Here is a 15,206-nt window from a genome sequence, read left to right on the forward strand (position 1 = left end):
AAGGTAACAGATGTTAATAAGTAGAGCCAAGATTTGAATCCAGCCATTCAATTCTGGGTTCGGTTTTCTTTCTGCTCCTTATAGTCATATCTCTGTATCTATACACACTATTTATGTATCTTCAAAACCAAGGAAAGCGGGTGTTTTTAGACAAGAGGAGGTCGAATGCCAATGATAGCTCTCTGCATCTGGAAACACCAAAAGGGGCTAAGGATTTCAGCCCTGGTGATGGGGAATAGGGAAGACAGCTGCTCATAAACAATGGAGCTCCAAAGAAGAGGTCTATTTTATGTGAGAGTTGGCCCTCTCTCGGTGTAAACTGATTCTAATATTGTAAAAGTCATTTCATTTTCAACTCCTTTATTGATATATAATTTTAATATCATATAATTCACACATTTAAAATGTACATTTCAATGGTTTTAGTATATTCATAGATATGTGGAAACATCACCACAGCCAATTTTGGAACACTTCCATCCTCTCCAAAGAAATGCTATAACAATACCTGTCTATCCTCCAACCCCTCCAGCCCTAAGCAAACACTAATCTACTTTGTATCTCTATAGAGATGGTTATTCTGGACATTTCATTTAAATGGAATCGTAAGATGTAGCCTTTTGTGACTGCCTTCTTTCACTTAGCACAATAGTTTCAACGCTCATCCATGCTGTGGAAGACATCAGGTAGCCCTTCTTTTTTTATGACGGAATAATATTCCAATGCACGGATATACTACATTTTGTTTATTTGTTCATTAGTTGATGGACATCTGGATTGTTTCCATCTTTAGGCTACTACTGAATAAGGTTGCCATAAACATTTGTGTACAAGTTTTTGTGCAGACAGATATTTCCTTTTCTCTTAGGAATATACCTGGGAGTAGAATTTCTAGGTCATATGATAACTCTTTATTAACCCTTTTATGAATTGCCAGAATGTCTTCCAAAGTGTTTGCATCATTTTAAATTTCTATAAACAACATATGTAGGTTCTGATTTCTACACATCCTCACCAACACTTGTTATCTGACATTTTTTTTTTAAGTCTAACCATCTTGGTGGGTGTGAAGTGATATCTCATTGCCATTTTGACTTGTAATTCCCTTGTTACTAATGCTGTCAAGCATCTCTTTATGTGTTTATTGGCCATTTTTGTACCTTCTTTGGAGAAATATCTAGTCAAGTCCTTCGCCCACTATTAATTGGGCTATTTTTTTTTACTGAGTTGTAGAGTTGTTTATCTATTCTACATACAAGTCTAGTATTAGATGTATGATTTGCAAATATTTTCTCCCATTTTTTGGATTGCCTTTGCATTTTGTTGATAGTGTCCTTTGAAACACAAATTTTTTTCACTTGGGTGTTGTCCAATTTATCTTTTTGTTTTCTGTTGTTGTTCATGGTCTTAGTGTCATATCTAGGAGTTCATCAACAAATCCAAAGTCATGAATATTCTAAGATTTTTATAGTTTTGGCTCTTACATTTGACTTTTTGATCTATTGTGAATTAATTTTTGTATATGGTGTGAGGTAAGGGTCCAATTTCATTCTTTCTCATGCGGCTATCCATTTGTTCAAAAAATTATTTTTGGTCACTCAATGGTTTTCGTGTCTTTGTTGAAAATCAGTTGACCATGGACACATGGGTTATTTCTGTACTCTCTCAACTCTTCCATTGATTTATGTGTCTGGCCTTGTAACAGCACTATCTTGATTAATGTTGCTTTGTAGTCAAGTTTTGAAATCAGAAAGTGAGAGTCCTTTAATTGTACTCATTTTCAAGATTGTTATAGCTGCTTTGAATGTCTTATAATTCTACATACATTTTAGAATCAGCTTGCCAATTTCTACAAAGAAGCCAGTTGGGATTCTAACAGAGATTGCACTGTATCTATAAATCAATTTAGGGAGCATTGCCATCTTAACAATATTAAATTTTCTGATCCATAAGCCGCCTCTAATGCCATAAAAGACATTTCTTACTATTGCTTTGTTTGCCTTTGTTCAGTGTATTTTCACTTCATTGGTCATGTGTAAAGGGGCCATATACGAGGGAAATAGAGAATCAAAGCACATTGGTATGGACAAGGAACCATAATTAAGGAATAGAACATGGTTCCTCTGAATATATCCAGGTAGAACAGTTCCCTGCAAGGTCAATCTTTTGTGTTTAAGGGGAAATCTTAGAGGCATTCCATCCCAGAGCCTCATTTGGGGTCATCTCTTTCTTCCACATGCTGCAGCCCCTGGGCTCCCTTCCTTTTTATTGCTGTGGCTGCCATGGCAACAGTTCATATGGGCTGAAAAAGAAAAGATGAGGCCTCTCTGGAGCCATCATTAGTGCTACTCTGGCCAGCAGGGGGTGCCAGGAAGAGCAGCCACTCCCACCTTCTATTTGTAACTATCCACACCCACCCCCAAGGAGGCTGAGGAACCGGGACTAACTGAAAGGTGGCGCGTATACTTAAAGAGATCGTGAACTCACAGGAGAGGTTTTTAAGAGTTTGGGAGGATTTCACTAAGAATTCGTGTCAGAACAAAATTAATGAGTGATTACCTAGATAGGAAAATTGAAACTTTCTAATTCTCACTGCACAATATGATCTTTCCAGAAATCAGAGATCTTCTTATTTTTATTTACAGATTTTTGCCACACAGGTTTAATCTTTACCTTTCCTGCTCTTGAAAGATTCACACACGTTAGCTTCTCTTCTCTTTATGCACAGTGCACTGAACATCCTAGGGAACCAATAAATGTTTATTAAGTTGAATTCAAATGCCTGGTCTCTAGACGCTGAAGCAAATTCTATTTCCAGTTAGCATATAGCAGTGGGTCACCCACCAACGCTTTCCTAGCACCGTAGTATGAATTTCAAGGGAACACGGAGTTGTTATTTTACAATTCCATTTCATGTATGCACCAGAATATTTTAGCTCACACACATGGGCAGGCGAGCAGCTATTAAATTAAAACGTGCTGCCAAATACACTTTAAAAGAACTGTGGAGAACAAGGTAATGGCCTCCTCTCACCTTCCCAGAATAGCATCGTGTGGATAGTCACGGATTTATATTTCTGGATTTGTATTATGTAGAATAATTTGCAAGTCTCTGGCTTGTGAGCTTGAAATCTCCAGATCTTTGATGCCTATGACCAGCAGTTTTTACCTTGCAAATCCTTTGGTATGCGACCAATGCTGCATGATACACATAGTTGACTAAATATTTATCAAATATTCATACAGTTACTCAGCGGATTAATTATTGAACAAGCTTCCACTGAACTATCTTTCTTTTTGCTACAGCTAATTCTCTGTTGCTTAGTTGACATATGTTCTGGGGAAGCAGGGAAATAGCCAACTCAGCAAGTTTTATTTCTTTCAAGGTTATGCATTTAAGTGTGGGAAAGCAAGACACACATGAAAGCCCACATCACTGATTTGGCTTGCTTAAAAGATTGTTTAAAGATATGCATGAACTTCCTAATGGGTTTGTTGTTTTTTTTTCTTTTTCAACAAATTTAATTTTTAAAGTAATCTTTAATTACCTACTAACTGACACAGAAAGGGAATTCTTTAAGTAGGTAAAAATAATTATCAATTTCATGGTGACTTATTACAAAATATCATCCTGTGCATTTTCATTTATTTTTCCACAGGAAACCCAACACAGCTTCTGTATTCCCATTTTACAGAGGAGACAGATGAGGTCCTGAGTCATCCATTGATTTTTCCAAATTCACACAGCTAATAAGTGGCCAAATAGTAACTGGAACTTGTGTTCTGTTTGATCCAGTGGATCATGGTTATGTATATCAAAGGGAAAAACTAGAAATAGTTGCCACTTTGATAAATAGGTCTTTAATTTACTTTAATGTTAGCAATCCTTTTCATCATTCTCTGTATTCAGAATTGGAATTATACTATGCACAATTCTTCTCTTGTTCTTGATAGGCTATAGCAGAAAGAATTACTGTTTCCTTAAACTAGAGATGAAAGAAGGGAGGCGAGAGCCCTGAGATCTTTGGCTGCTCACAGAGCAGCTGCACTAGAGCGTCAGGAAAGGTAGAAACATGATGAGCAGGTCGTTGGTGATGAAGTGTCCACGTCATCTCCGCCAATCAGTCATCAAAACATTGGTAACGTTAGTGAGGATTATTGAAATAAGAAGGCAGGTGGGGAACCAACTTGGGTCACCAGCCAAGTATCGCTTAGTATTAAATAAGACTCTTTGTTGTATCTTTAACCTCGAATTTGCACTCCTTGGGAGAATTATCAATTCCTTTATGGAGTTTGATTTCCATTTTCAGTAAGATCTAGGTAATTTATCTCCTTCAGGGAAAAGTAGATCTCAAGCTACCATGTATCATGAATCTCAGTATTTCTATATTCAGATCCAATGTAGTATTCTCATTTCCACTCCTTTTAATTAGGTCATCAAGTTTTGTTTTTGTTTTTGTTTTCCATTTAACATTCTCAACAAAACACTATAGTGTACTTGTAAGTGTTACATTTCTTGATTTGTCTCTGACATTATCCTAATCTACCCATTTTGGCAGTCTGCTTAAAATCTTAAAATTGGAATTTAAACAACATTCTTGACATCATAGAAAAAAATGTATTGAAATAAAACACTTGAACATGCTTTTAAATTATCTTTAGGTGAAGAAATGTTTAAAAGCAAACTATTTTCTATACATGTGATAATTCACATCTATTACAAATAAGTCAGGACTTCAAGGGTACTGACCAATCACTGATTTCTAATGTATTATTTCACATAAATAATAATACAAGTTACAGCATTATCAGCAGATGCATTCATGTTGTAAAACGCGGATGGTATATTTAATTAGTTGTAAGTAATACAAATGCTTGACATAAACTCTTCAGACTTCAGATGTGGAGATGTTTTGTGATAAGCTTTGAAATCCACTGGCATACGCCATTCTTTCATTCAAGACAAATATGTGGGCGAATCAGCAGGAGTCCATTCTGGCTTCCAGAGAGTGCCCTGGAGCTGTCCACAGGAAGGTGCTGGAAAAGGCAGCCGCAGATGGTCCAGGTACACAATTATTTCAGCCCGAAATGCAGGAGAATAATCACTCATGTTAGAGTATTGCTACAGTGTACATGACCTGGAAACCGCCTCATGAAGGTTGCAGGGCCACTTCCAATTTCCTTTGATAATTATTTTTAAAAAGATGACTTCTCCAAAGAATAAGGAGAAAATTCAAATAAAGACAGGAATCATTTATGTAGTATCACAGATACACATGACATCCCTAAAAGGTACCTGGCTGAATTGCTAAATAACTGGTATTTTATCCAAGAATCTTTAAAGTTCTTTATGAAAGGATGCAAGTTCAGACTCCATGGATTTTCCTAGTATTTCCAACTCCATATTGGAAAATCAAACGTCATTTTAAAAATCAGTTATTTACCCCCAGTAGAATTGCCCTCCTAGTAAACTGAAAGGGAAGGGGACAAAAGGATTTGTAGTTTTAGCAATATACAAGGACTGACTTTCAGATCCATGGTAAAGGTCAGGTGTAATATTCAAAAACAAATTAAAAGGCAGCCATTCTATTGGACTCAGAAGATTCCAGCAAGCGTTGGGCACCCATGGGCATTGGTTCAAAATGCGTTTATTGTGATCACACCCCAGATGATGCTGCAAGCACTATTAAGGACCCTATTCACCACCATCCTTCTTGCATTATGTATGCAGTTATTGTTTTGCATTATGCACTATCTAAAATGATACAAAAACATTTTGCTGAAAAATAAACCACTGGTTTTATGCTTAACACCAGGATTACAAAATGTGATGTCATGAATTATTCATATCATTCGATTTAATGTAATCATTTTCTCCCTAGCGCTAAGCCTCTGTGAATGGTGCCCTATGCAGCCACTGTTTTGAAGAACTTAATACTAGGGGGAGAAACACCTGGCATTAACTGACAGTGAATTAGGCTCATTGTCACTTTGGAAAAAAAATTGCAATTTAATCTTTGATCTTCTGTACATCCTAATTCCAAGGAGCATTTATCAACACCACAAAATAAACCAAGCTTAGGAATTTATAGAAATATTGACCTCGGCATTTAGGCATAGACATATATAAAAGTACACACATACGTTTGGAATTTGAACTATAGAGTGGCATTCATCTTTGTTTCTTTCAAAGCAATGATGGAGTATATTTTGAATGTGTTTACACTAATATCAAATAGATTTTAATACACATTTATAATTTATTTAGATCAAATCTTTCAAAGAAGTACTGACCTTAGGACAAAGCATGTTGAGAAAGATAAATACATCGATGCAACTTAGCCTACAGATTAAAGTAATTTATCTTCAAGGCAGTCTTCCCCCACCCCCCAAAAAAAACCAAAAACAAGAGTAAACCAAGAGTACAGAGTGCTTCTGAATGCTTGAAACTCCCTAGAGAAAGGACAGACATTGGCTTAAAACTGGTAGGAACAACTTTTGAAAATCAGAATCCCCTTCTGGTAGCTTATCTTTGACTTTTAATCCATGCTTTAATATGGTAAAGTTATTCCAAATGTTTCCATTACCCTTAAATTAGAAGATGCTTCATTCTGGGGTTGAATATAGAATCGTGTTACAGTGAGAAGAGTAGAGATCCAACAAACCTGATTCCTAACTCCAGCCTCTTTTCCTGTCCAACTCCTGAGCTTCTATACGTGATATCACTGGCCCTACCACTCAGAATGGGGTAGGGACACCCAAATGACATAATATGAGGGAAAACACATGAGATGATTCACAGATATGAGGAGTTACTATTTAAAACCAAAAATGTCTATAATTTGTACATATTTGCAATCTACAGAAGTGTTCAGGTGCACGAGTAAAGGTATTTTATAGGTATCAAAAATAAAGTAAGAAAGGTTTGTAACAAAGCAATTCACGTACTAAGAAAAAAGAATGCCATAGCAATTTAAGGACTAAATAGTACACAAATCTATATGGAATAACTTACCCATATAATTAGCAAAAGGAAGAAAAGTTTGTATGTAGTGTCAGGAAAGATCTCAATTACTATTCCAGAACAATTGTTATCTCTCACGGCACCTAGCATAGCATCTTGCACAGTTGGTACTCGGCCACTGTTGGCCTGATTGATAATGAAGACAGTCACCGTGGTCAATCCAACAGTAATTGAACGTCCGTTTTTTTATAAGGTCAGTGTAAAATCTGTCAACTGCTCCACTGTGATAACAAATGCCTGGAAAACTTAAAACTCAGCCTTTACCAAATAAGAACAAATCGGCAATGTTCACTACTGCCCCAAACAGCAATGGGGTGTTTCAGGGGTGCGGGGAGGTAGTAAGGGAGGCAGAACAGTGAATGGCAAACATTCCTTAAGCTAATGGCTTGTTTGAGTTGCTTCCACAATATAGTCTTTTTTCTACCTAATAGCCTAGGTAAAGAAAAAATTCCCCTTTCCCCTAAATACAAATTTTTAGGCTTTTTGCCTATTAATCTTAGAAGCCTACTTCAACTAGTCTCATTAACACCGCGAACTGGGCCAGAAGAAACCATGTCACATTTTAAGAGCTGCCTTCCTTTCATTTCAAGAGCACCTTGACCTTCTCCAGGAGTCACATCATATACTCCTATCATGGTTCTCACTGCTCCCCGGGGCGGCTGCCTGGTCTCCCGAGAGCCCGTCTCGGCACAGGGTGGTCTTCAGTGACAGTCTGCACAGGAAGCCTCTGGGGTCGGCTTTTCATTTGCTCACTCACACACTCACTCACAGTTTTGAAAAAAATTACCATGTATTCAAATCCAAAAAATGTTTGTGCTTAAAAAAAAAATCTGGAGAACTGAGAACCAAGCCAGTGCTTTAAGCCTCTCGGTGCAGCTACAGCCTAATTACTGCCTGCTGCGTGGCGCAGTTAAACACAATCAGTCAGAAAGCCTTAAAGATACAATATCCCTTTTCACAAACTGTCTGCTTGTCAATTCCAAGTCACCCCCCTGCTTTAAATCAACCAACCACAGAGCTGTTATGAACAGCAACTGATTTTCCATGCAGTGCTGCAAAACAAAATCACACCGTATCCTATTTTTAATGGCCACAGTTTTTCAACTGCATAACAAGAGTTAGCTGGCACTGCTGAGCTGAACAGTATCCAAAAAATGGGTTCAAGTAGAAATAGCATGGAACCCTTGAAGTGAACAAGTACAGACCCAATTACAAGTGCATTGTGATGCTCAGTACCAATTACATCCAAATAACAGTGGAGCAAATTTCCCCTTAATAGTTATACTGTAGACATCAACTTCTTTTATTTTTGTTCCTCCAGGATATAGCTTGATACTTAAAAAGTGGGGGGGGGGGCTCGGGAGGCTGAATCATAAATATTGTTTTACTAGCATACAGTTTATTTATGCACAAAGGCTTTTCTATGGTGTCAGCTTCTAGGGACATGGTACCTCAGTCATCACAGAGAGATGTTCTTCTTTCCACAGAGTTCATGGTTTGTCAGAAATTTCACCTGGGAAAATCAGGTTTTCTTCCTTGTGTATTGCGCATTAGAAACCATCTTTCATCAAACAATATCCTTTTTAATTATTTGAGCCTTAGGGATAGAAACAGGCAGTACCAGGGATTTTTTTTTTCTTTTTAAAGGAAACCTAGCCCCTTCTCCAAAGAGGCGGGTAAAATTAGGCATTCCATGAATTGAGGGAGCTGCCACTTGGGCCCCTGGGGGCTGACATATGACAGGTTCCTTAATAGCTAGAAGAAGAAAGAAAGAGAAATGGGAAAACAAATGAGCTGAATGGAAGTTGAAGAGATGGGAAAGAAGGTACATACAACAAATTGATCCTTAAAGCCCGGAGCCAAGATAAGGGAAAAGGAGAGGCAAGGGAGACCACATTAAACAAAGCAAACAACAAAATGTAGCTATAAAATATGTGTTGTGCTTTGTTGACTATCAGAGAGTCACAGAAACAAGGGCTCTTCAATGTTAGCCTGTTCTAACCTTGGACCACATACTATCCCAGCAGTCACCCTTGCTCTGCTGGAACATTCTGCCGCAGACGGGCAGCTTTCATTTGTTCCTTGGGTATTAACTTCACTTTCAATTTCTTCCAGGCCAGTATGGGCACTATAGTAGTAACAGAATGCCACATCTTTTCAAGGCTGGCCACTGAGGCTTGAGGAAACTAGCAAGAGAAATTAATGATGTCTCTAGGGCTTTATCAACATGCTTCAGAGGATGGGAGTACAATGTGAGCAAATGGATCTTTCTTTATTTGCCCCTTGATTCTACCCACTTTCTCTTTATCTGGAACCATGAGCTAGAGCACGTGGTCCAATATTTCCCGCCAGCTTGGTATCCTTTGCTATTTCCTCTTTTCCAGTCCAGCGTGAGCTTCATCCTGAAACAAAATCAAGCAAACTATATTTTTTGTGGTGTCCAGTAATATTTAAGTTCCTTAAAAGTTTTCAGTTGGAATAAAAGATAAACAAGAGACATGCCACAAATTATAAGTAAGTGCTAGGAAACTACCAAGCCATCTGACCCTCTCATTTTAGAGATGAGGAAACTGAGAACTCAGAGGAAGGTGATTCTAGAATACATTTATCGTCAGCAGGCAGGGAGTCAATAGCCACGACACCTGGCACTGATTCCGAGACTCGTGGTAGCAGTGGGAATGCTATTTATTGTACATAGTGACTCACAAATCTAGGTTATGTGAACTATAAAAAGCCTGACTCAGAGCTCCAGAGAGTAAGGAGCTAATACTACTGAAATATAGGACACAGATTGCAGTATTAGGATGCTTGTAGGATTATTTTTCAAGACAGCATTATCCAAAGCAGCACTGAATATAGTTATACACCCACTAATGAATATGTGTCAAATTTCATAACATAAACCAAGATAACATTTAATGACAATCAGCATATATACTTCACGGGCATTTTTGGCGAGAGGGAGGGGGCTGAGACAGGGGTGGCGGGGAGCCAGGTTCAGGGAAAGGAGGCTGGGCCATCAGAGGGAGCGGGCCTGGAGGAGGCCAGTGAAGGCAGGAGCACCTGAGGTCCCACGCCCACTGGCAACCTAGGACGAGGATCAGGTCTTTGTCAATCTCTGCCTACTGTCTCCTTTTACCCCAAGGGAATTGGAAGACTACCCGAGGAAAAAGGGTATCAACCTTTCCACTGCCCAACGCAGACATCACCCAAAAATGTTAAGTCAGGTTTACCTTCAGGATCTTTGAATGATTTCAGTCCTTCCTACCTTGGCTCAGATTTCCCCAACCTCAGTCAATAGCTGACATTCCTTTAGCCACTGAGAACTAACATGACCTAAAATGCAAATGCTTGGCTGAGGTAATGGTTAATCAGTGAAGTAAAAAAATAGACCGATCCATCCAATGGAAAAGACTGATGTGTGATCTTTTCCCGTTTCGACTGAGGAGAGAATCTGCAAACAGAAGGAGGATACTGGCAACCTCAGGCGAAGGAAAGAAGAAATAAGTTTTAAAGAAGAGGGAGCTGAAGACACAGAAAGAAAACTTCAGCGACATCGCAACACACAGCGGGGGCGTGGAAAGAGGCTTAGCATCAAGTGTATTTTAATCTGCAGCTAAGAAAATGGAGTTTTATCCTCAAATGATTTAGGAAGATTTTTGCGGGGGTGTTTGGTAGATGTTATTGGGAGTTTTATTGTTTGTTGCTTCTGTTGTTTTTAACATCGCTTGCTTCCTATAAAGAAATTTTTCCCCCAGGGAATCTTATCCCTGTAACTATATTGACTTAATTCTGAACCACCAGTGCAATTAAAAGACGGTTCTAATTAATAGGCAATAGAATGGTTGTATGTAAAAGATTTAAGCAGTTTATGCTTGGTGCACTAAACGAATCCGAACAAAGTCACAAAAGGCATCAGAGCCCCATTAGAATTTATCAACTGAGATGCTTGGAATATTTTTCACACTGGATAGTCACTGAGCCACCCAGTGACTCTTTGCAATCGGGATTGTACTAAGAGGGAAAAAAAGAAAAAAAGGTCACCGTGTTTTTCTGTACCCGTGGCAATAAAATGGCTTCTCATTTCAGCCGAGACGTGGGAACCACCACAGCCAAGCACCCTTACTGCGGGAAAACTACTTCTGACCCGCCATAGAGAAACCTGACAGAATCACTGTGTCCAATTTTCTCACAGGCAGCTGGGCTAAGTGGGTCAGACTTTGGCCTTTGGGGTCAGTCTCCCTGGCCTTCAGCCTGGTTCTGACCGCGTCTGAAACGTGGAAACGTGGGTGGGTAGCTACTCTCCCTGCTTCAATGTCCTCAAATGTAAAGCGAGCCCTCCTTCTAAGGCTGTGGTGAAGATTGCTTGAGTTAATTCAGATAAAGCACCCAGAATGTTGCCTTGAAGTCCAGGGAGCACCAGATGAATTCTGTATATGGCTATTATCTAGGTCCCTCGTTGCAAATCCGTGATGGTCAGGGTGCCTGGGTGGCTCGGTCGGTTAAGCGACTCTTGATTTCTGCTCAGGTCATGATCTCATGGTTCATGGGCTCAAGCTTCGTGTTGAGCTCTGTGCTGACAGCATGGAGTCTGCTTGGGATTTGATCTCTCTCTCTCTCCCTGCCCTCTCTCTCTCTCCCTGCCCCTCCCTTGCTCAAGCTCTCTCTCTCAAAAATAAATAAACATTTAAAAAAAATAATAATAATCTCTCAGGGTTCTTGGGTGGCTCAGTCAGTTAGGCGTCTGACTTTGGCTCAGGTCATGGTCTCTTGGTTCATGGGTTCGAGCCCCACGTCTGTCTCTGTGCTGAAAGCTCAGAGCCTGGAACCTTCTCTGGATTCTGTGTATCCCTCTCTCTCTGCCCCTTGGCTTGCTAATACTCTGTCTCTGTCTTTCTCTCAAAACTAAATACACATAAAGAGAAGAAAAAAAAACACGAATCCGTGATGGTATTGTAGAGAAACTGCAAAACCAAGTATATCCCATATTTCTTATGATTATTTTGTCCAGTGGATCTCATAATGCATGGTCAGGGGTTGAAGGGAAGAAGTCTGGAACTCTTGTCTCCCAAATAAATACTGTTCTGCAATGTAATGTTGTACAAACCATCATGATTCCACATTCTCTTTCGTTAATGCCAAGATTTCTGAGCACTGGAAACCAAAGGATGACCTCTGGTTATTCACAGAGGCTAAACACTGTAAATATTGTGCTGTTGTTGTCACTTACTTTTTTTGAAAATTATGTTCTTGATATTCTTACTCCCCCATACGAGAAAAAGTATTACCTAGGAATGAAACCATTTAACTCCCTACCTATCATAGAACATCTTGGAAAAGTAGCAGATTGGGAGTTCTGGGCCTTGCTTGAGACTAAGAGTAAGAAGTTAAGGAGTAAGGAGTTAAGATGGGTGGTCACTTTGCTAGTCTTGTTGACTGCCTGGCTTCTGAGCTCTATGCTTATGTTTAGAGAATCCTCCATTATTTAGCACAATGTGGAATTCTCCAAGCCGCAGAATGCATGGCATACTGGCCACACCCACAGCTTGAATGGGGAGGGATCGGGTAGCTGCCATGCAGTATCCAGGCAGTGGTGGCTGTTTCTGGGGGGCAGCTCCACGTTCCCAGTTCTGTGCTATCAGAAGTAAAGCTCAGCGTCCAGTGCCCAGTGGCAGTGGTCTCTCCACCAATCTCCACCTTGAAATATGACTTTGACCTCCATTCCCGACTGTATAAATTCTAAGCCTAGTTCTCTGACTGCCGAAGATTTTGTAAGCTGCCTTATATCTTTTTAATAAATTTCTTTTTTCCATACATCAGGCACAGTGGCTAAGAACACTGACTGACTGATACAGTGGTCACATTGGGGTTTTGATGAACCAGACATTTTCATACATCTTAAAAAGTATGATTGAAGTAAAATAACCTAAACGAAGTTCCCTGGACTCTTCCTGATCAGGGCACATCTGGAAATTGCATTAATTTCTGAGTACCAGGTAGTAGAATAGATATTATCAAAGTAGAACTTGACCCCAGTGTGGCAATGCTAGGATAACAGTGCTGGAAAATCTACAGATAAGCAAGGTACTGAAGCTACTTCTCCAGACTGCTGCTTCTAGGCTGAAATAACACAAAATAACTGGAGGTTTCCACAATCCAGTATGATCCTCATAAGTGCTACCTTTCCTGAAGTAACTGTGCTCGGGGATTTCAGCATGGTTTAACAGTTTAGATTAGATTACATCTAAGATCCCTTCCCTCTATAAGATGTTATTCATGCATTGGAAGACCTAAGTTGCAAAACACTGTCTATTGTCCATCAACAATGACTTGTAATCAAAAGTACCGCTGACAGAGAATATTTTTGACACCACAGGTAAAACGTCATATGCGTTCACCAATTTTTCTTTCTTTGTTTTGCAAAGTTATGGATGGACTACATTCAACACCTAGTAAGAACTCAATCAATGCTTCACTCCACTGAACTGAACTATGTCCACGGCTCCATTCAGCTAAGGACACCTTTTCCAATTTCTCAGCTTAGCACCCTCACTGGATCCGGGACTGTGTTCACCTTCTTCCTAACCCTAAGTTCATTGGCATTGCTTTAATCACTCAGTCTTCTTGTTCTCTTCCCTGCAGACAAGCTCATTTCAGCTTCATTCTGACCCTAGATCACCAGTTTTGTCTTTGCCAATTTTGTTTTCTTCCTTTTCAATCCATCTGTTCCAACAAGCCGGTAGTCTCCTATGGCTGCCCAATTACCTTTCTCAGGATAGAGGCTCAGGAAATGTTTGAGGGAATAAATGAATAATTCACTACGTCATAATGACTTTTTAAAAAACCCATTGGCTTAAGAAAAAAAAAAAAGTTTGTCATATTTCCTGTAAGCCCGTACTTTAAACTCTTCTTTAAAAAGAAAAAAAGACTCTTAATGGAGCACCTGAGCGGCTCAGTTGGTTAAACATCTGACTTTGGCTCAGGTCATGATCTCACAGTTTGTGAGTTTAAGCCCCTCATTGAGGCCCCATCGAGCCCCAAGTCAATGTGTTGGTCTCTGTGATGACAGTATGGAGCCTTGAGATTCTCTCTCTCTCCCTTTCTCTCTGACCCTTCCCCACTCATGCTTTCTCTCTCTCTCTCTCTCTCTCTCTCTCTCTCTCTCAAAATAAATAAATACATTTTTTAAAAATTAAAAATTAAGAGCCTTCAAACATTATTTACATGTGTACATATTTTTATTCTTGGTCAAAGAACTTTTTTACAAATAAGGCTTGAGAGGCTGTGGTAAACATTTTATAAACTTTGAAAACGATAGCTCATTTTCAAAGCTGTTGCTCATATTGGAATATTCCTAAAATTATGTGATATAATAGCGATAATTAGCGTGGCTGTATGCAAAGCTCACAAATAAATGCCTCTTTTTATAACACTAAATAAATGTTGAGGACCGTGCCCTTTATTTAGCAAAATAGGGACACTTGGACCTCATATACAAAGGTACTGGTAATAAGTGATTTGATTTGAGACTTTCCCCGTTTTCTCTGGCCTCCTGGAAGGACTGGTTACGTGATGCGTAAATCTTTCATTTTAAACATTCCGTCACAACATTTGCAAAAATGATGCTACTTCTGCTTTTCTCACAACCGCCCAGTTGTTTGATAGGATGCAAACAGCAGAATTCATCAAAAAGATGACAGCAGGTAGCCATTAAAAATTTCAGCCACTAAAAAAGCATTTCTATTAATTTTTATCTTCCTTTAAATATTAATGAATAGTTCCAGTGATAATTAGCAATTTTCTCTAATTACAGAAAATTGGCACTTCACAAATAACAAACTCTGATATTATCTAGTATTGTGCCAGTTTTCCTATTAATTTGGAAATTCAGCAATTATCACCAGAACTATGTAGGTTAAAGTGTGTCAGATTCTAGATAAACAACTTAAAATACGCAGCAATATGAGGTTCAATGTCAAGGAAGTTCAATGTTGGCATTTAAAGAAAAAATAATGTTAGTGACCACCACTTGCTATGGCAGCATAATGGAAAGGCTTTACTAGTTTTGTTTCATTTCAACCTGGCCTCTGCGGATGACACTGGTTGCAGGACCTGGATAGCTTGCCTCATTATCAAGTTGGAGAAGATAAAACAAAAATGCAAATTCTCAAATCGGAAAACA

The sequence above is a fragment of the Acinonyx jubatus genome, chromosome F2, assembly GCF_027475565.1.
Source record: "Acinonyx jubatus isolate Ajub_Pintada_27869175 chromosome F2, VMU_Ajub_asm_v1.0, whole genome shotgun sequence".
Classification (NCBI taxonomy): domain Eukaryota; kingdom Metazoa; phylum Chordata; class Mammalia; order Carnivora; family Felidae; genus Acinonyx; species Acinonyx jubatus.